The sequence below is a fragment of the Sciurus carolinensis genome, chromosome 2 (genome assembly GCF_902686445.1).
Source record: "Sciurus carolinensis chromosome 2, mSciCar1.2, whole genome shotgun sequence".
Taxonomy (NCBI): domain Eukaryota; kingdom Metazoa; phylum Chordata; class Mammalia; order Rodentia; family Sciuridae; genus Sciurus; species Sciurus carolinensis.
This window is the reverse complement of record NC_062214.1, coordinates 143941724-143947723: the sequence shown is the minus strand read 5'-3', so window position 1 is coordinate 143947723 and position 6000 is coordinate 143941724.

The following is a 6000-nucleotide window of genomic DNA, read 5'->3' as shown; positions in this document are numbered from 1 at the left end:
AACTCTAGCCAGAGCAATTAGACAGACCAAAGAAATTAAAGGGATACGAATAGGAAAAGGACTCAAACTATCCCTATTTGCTGATGATATGATTATATACTTAGAGGAACTAGGAAATTGTACCAGAAAACTTTTAGAACTCATAAGTGAATTCAGTAAAGTAGCAGGTTACAAGATCAATGCTCATAAATCTAGTGCATTTTTATGCATAAGTGATGAATCTTTGGAAAGAAAAAATAGTAAAACTACCCCATTCACAATAGCTTCAAAAAAAATAAAATACTTGGGAATCAATCTAACAAAAGAGCTGAAAGACCTCTTCAATGAGAACTACAGAACACTAAAGAAAGAAATTAAAGAAAATCTTAGAAGATGGAAAGATCTCCCATGTTCTTGGATAGGCAGAATTAATATTGTCAAAATGGTCATACTACCAAAAGTGCTATACAGATTCAATGCAATTCCAATTAAAATCCCAATGATGTACCTTACAGAAATAGAGCAAGCAATTATGAAATTCATCTGGAAGAATAAGAAACCCAGAATATCTAAAGCAATCCTTCGCAGGAAAAATGAAACTGGAGGTATCGCAATACCATAACTTCAACTATACTGCAAAGCAATAGTAACAAAAATGGCATGGTACTGGTACCAAAATAGACAGGTAGAATAATGGTACAGAATAGAGGACATGGACACAAACCCAAATAAATACAATTTTCTCATACTAGACAAAGGTGCCAAAAATATGCAATGGAGAAAAGATAGCCTCTTCAACAAATGGTGCTGGGAGAATTGGAAATCCATATGCAATGGAATGAAACTAAACCCATATCTCTCACCATGCATGAAACTAAACTCAAAATGGATTAAGGACCTGAGAATCAGACCAGAGACCCTGCAGATTATAGAAGAAAAAGTAGGTCCAGATCTTCAACATGTTGGATTAGGACCAGACTTCCTCAATAGGACTCCTATAGTACAAGAAATAAAAGCAAGAATCAATAACTGGGATAGATTCAAACTAAAATCTTTTCTCTCAGCAAAGGAAACTATCAGTAATGTGAAGAGAGAGCCTACAGAGTGGGAGAAAATCTTTGCCAATCATACTTTAGATAGAGCACTTATCTCCAGAATCTACAAAGAACTCAAAAAACTCTACACCAAAATACAAATAACCCAATCGACAAATGGGCTAAGGAAATGAACAGACACTTCACAGAAGAAGATCTACAAGCAATCATCAAACATATGGAAAAATGTTCAACATCTCTAGTAATAAGAGAAATGCAAATCAAAACTACCCTAAGATTCCATCTCACCCCAATTAGAATGGTGATTATCAAGAATACAAGCAACAAGAGGTGTTGGCGAGGATGTGGGGAGAAAAGTATACTCATACATTGCTGGTGGGGTTGCAAATTAGTGCAACCACTCTGGAAAGCAGTGTGGAGATTCCTTAGAAAGCTTGGAATAGAAACACCATTTGACCCAGCTATCCCACTCCTTGGCCTATACCCAAAGGACTTAAAATCAGCATACTACAGAGATACAGCCACATCAATGTTCATTGCTGCTCAATTCACCATAGCCAGATTGTGGAACCAACCTAGATGCCCTTCAGTTGATGAATGGATAAAGAAACTGTGGCATATATATACAATGCAATATTACTCCACCATGAAGAATGATAAAATTATGGCATTTGCAAGCAAATGGATGAATTTGGAGAATATCATGCTAAGTGAGATAAGCCAATCTCAAAAAACCAAAGGACCAATGATCTCGCTGATAAGTGGATGATGACACATAATGGGGCAGGGAGGGGTTAGTGTTAGGGTTAGAGTTAGGGTTAGGGAGGGGGACAAGAATGGAGGAAGGAAGGACTGTATAGAGGGAAAAGCGGGGTGGGTGGGGTGGGGCAAGGGAAAAAATAACAGAATGAATCAAACAACATTACCCTATGTAAATTTATGATTACACAAATGGTACGCCTTACTCCATGTACAAACAGAGAAACAGCATGTATCCCATTTGTTTAAAAAAAAAAGAATATTATGCTAAGTGAAATAAACCAATTCCAAGAAACAAAAGGTCAAATGTTTTCTCTGATATGCAGATTCTAATTCACAATAAGGGGCAGGGGGAACTAGGGAATAATGGAATTATGTTAAATTACATACGGGGGAGTGATGGGAGGGGATAGAATATGGGTATAGGAAGGGTAATAAAATGAATCACACATTATTACTTTATGTACATACATGACTGCATGACTGATGTGATTCTACAATCAGAAAAAGAAGAAATTGTACCCCATTTATGATATATCAAATGTACAAATGCTTTCTACTCTCATGTATAACTAATTAGAGCAAATTTAAAAATTTTTAAAGTGTAAATGTCATATATATACCAATATATTATATATTATATTATATTATACATATATTAGTACTGGGGATTGAACCAACTCAGAGGGACTTTACCACTAAACTCCATCCCCAATCCATTTTAACTTTTATTTTGGGACAGGATCTCTCACTATGTTGCTGAGGCTGATCTTGAACTTGCAATTTTCCTATCTTAGCCTACTGAGTCACTGGAATTGCACATTGGTTAATTTTAATGCAAAATAAATTTTTCCTTTTTGGACTGATTCTCATTTTGGTAATGTTGCACTATCTCTTTTATGTACTGTTGGATGTGTTTATCATTTTGGTAGAAAATTTTGTCTTTCTTCAAAATGAATATTGGTCTGCAGTTTAATATAGCCTTTCTGTTTTAGTATAAAGGTAATGTGGACCATAGAGAATGAGTTTGTATTTCAGTCACAAGGAGTTTATACTCATATTTTTAGATACAATTTACTAGTGCAGTACTCTAGAAAAGAGGAAATTTTTGTTTTTTAGAAATGTTTGCCAGAAAATTTTAAAGTATTAACTAAGGTTTTGAAGTTTTTATAAAATTAATTTAAAACTATTTCATACCATCTATTTTATTTTTAGTAAGTTTCAGTAATTCCTATCTTTAAGCAATTTATTCATGCATTTTAATTTGTTGAATTTATTGGAAAAACATTACAAAATATTCTTATTATAAAAATTTTTATAAAATGTGTAGTTATGTCCTCTTATTCTTTATAAAGGTTGATAACTGTGTCTCCTTCTTTTTGTCTTAAAAGGTCTGCCTACATATTTATTGATTGATTATGTATTACTTGATATCAATTTTATGTTAGTATTATACTACTTTTCTTTGATATTTTCAAGTGATGGACTTTTTTTTCTTCCTTATCTTTCATACTTATCTCTTCTCCATTTTTACTAATTTCAGCTCTGGTATTTATTATTTCTACCCTTTCACAGTCTTCAGTTTAATTTGTTCTTCTGCTTATAGTTTCTTATGACGGAGGTTTAGATCATTTTTTTTTCTCTTATGTGCTATAACTTTCCCTTAAATCACTGTTTTCCTTGAGCTACATCCCACATTTTTTGGATATGTCATGTTTTCATTTCAGTCATGAAGATTACTTTCTAATTTCTCTTTGAGAATTATCTTTTGTCCACAATTTCTTTTTTTTTTTTTTTTGTTTTTTTATTGTGAACAAATGGGATACATGTTCTTTCTCTGTTTGTACATAGAGTAAAGGCATACCATTTGTGTAATCATACGTTTACATAGGGTGATGTTGGTTGATTCATTCTGTTATTTTTTCCCCTTCCCCCCACCCCTCCCATCCCTCTTTTCCCTCTATACAGTCCTTCCTTCCCCCATTCTTGCCCCCCTCCCTAACCCTCACTCTAACCCTAAAACTAACCCCTCCCACGCCCCATTATGTATCATCATCCACTTATCAGCGAGATCATTCTTCCTTTGGTTTTTTGAGATTGGCTTATCTCACTTAGCATGATATTCTCCAATTTCGTCCATTTGCTTGCAAATGCCATAATTTTATCATTCTTTATGGCTGAGTAATATTCCATTGTATATATATGCCACAGTTTCTTTATCCATTCATCAACTGAAGGGCATCTAGGTTGGTTCCACAATCTGGCTATAGTGAATTGAGCAGCAATGAACATTGATGTGGCTGTATCTCTGTAGTACGCTGACTTTAAGTCCTTTGGGTATAGGCCAAGGAGTGGGATAGCTGGGTCAAATGGTAGTTCCATTCCAAGTTTTTTAAGGAATCTCCATACTGCCTTCCAGAGTGGTTGCACTAATTTGCAACCCCACCAGCAATGTATGAGTGTACCTTTTTCCCCACATCCTCGCCAACACCTGTTGTTGCTTGTATTCTTGATAATCGCCATTCTGATTGGGGTGAGATGGAATCTTAGGGTGGTTTTGATTTGCATTTCTTTTATTACTAGAGATGTTGAACATTTTTCCATATGTTTGTTGATTGTTTGTAGGTCTTCTTCTGTGAAGTGTCTGTTCATTTCCTTAGACCATTTGTCGATTGGATTATTTGTAGTCTTAGTGTTGAGTTTTTGAGTTCTTTATAGATTCTGGAGATTAGTGCTCTATCTGAAGTATGATTGGCAAAGATTTTCTCCCACTCTGTAGGCTCTTTCTTCACATTACTGATAGTTTCCTTTGCTGAGAGAAAGCTTTTTAGTTTGAATCTATCCCAGTTGTTGATTCTTGCTTTTATTTCTTGTGCTATGGGAGTCCTGTTGAGAAAGTCTGGTCCTAAGCCGACATGTTGAAGATCTGGACCTACTTTTTCTTCTATAAGATGCAGGGTCTCTGGTCTGATTCCGAGGTCCTTAATCCATTTTGAGTTTAGTTTTGTGCACGGCGAGAGATATGGGTTTATTTTCATTTTGTTGCATATGGATTTCCAATTTTCCCAGCACCATTTATTGAAGAGGCTATCTTTTCTCCATTGCATATTTTTGGCCCCTTTGTCTAGTATGAGGAAATTATATTTATTTGGGTTTGTGTCCATGTCCTCTATTCTGTACCATTGATCTACCTGTCTATTTTGGTACCAATACCATGCCGTTTTTGTTACTATTGCTTTGTAGTACAGTTGAAGTTCAAGTATTGCAATACCCCCTGCTTCATTTTTCCTGCGAAGGATTGCTTTAGCAATTCTGGGTTTCTTATTCTTCCAGATGAATTTCATGATTGCTTGTTCTACTTCTGTAAGGTACATCGTTGGGATTTTAATTGGAATTGCATTGAATCTGTATAGCACTTTTGGTAGTATGGCCATTTTGACAATATTAATTCTGCCTATCCAGGAACATGGGAGATCTTTCCATCTTCTAAGGTGTTCCTTAATTTCTTTCTTTAGTGTTCTGTAGTTCTCATTGTAGAGGTCTTTCACCTCTTTTGTGAGATTGATTCCCAAGTATTTTATTTTTTTCGAGGCTATTGTGAATGGAGTAGCTTTCCTAACTTCTCTTTCTGAAGATTCATCACTTATGTATAAAAATGCATTGGATTTATGAGCATTGATCTTGTATCCTGCTACTTTACTGAATTCACTTATGAGTTCTAAGAGTTTTCTGGTGGAATTTCCTGGTTCCTCTAAGTATATAATCATATCATCAGCAAATAGGGATAGTTTGAGTTCTTCTTTTCCAATTCGTATCCCTTTAATTCTTTGGTCTGTCTAATTGCTCTGGCTAGAGTTTCAAGGACGATATTGAATAGGAGTGGTGAGAGAGGGCATCCCTGCCTTGTTCCAGATTTTAGGGGGAATGCTTTCAGTTTTTCACCATTAAGAATGATATTAGCCATGGGCTTAGCATAGATGGCCTTTACAATGTTAAGGAACGTTCCCACTATCCCTATTTTTTCTAGTGTTTTGAGCATGAAGGGGTGCTGTATTTTATCAAATGCTTTTTCTGCATCTATTGAAATAATCATGTGATTCTTGACTTTAAGTCTGTTTATATGGTGAATTACATTTATTGATTTCCTGATGTTGAACCAACCTTGCATCCCTGGGATGAAACCCACTTGATCATGATGCACTATCTT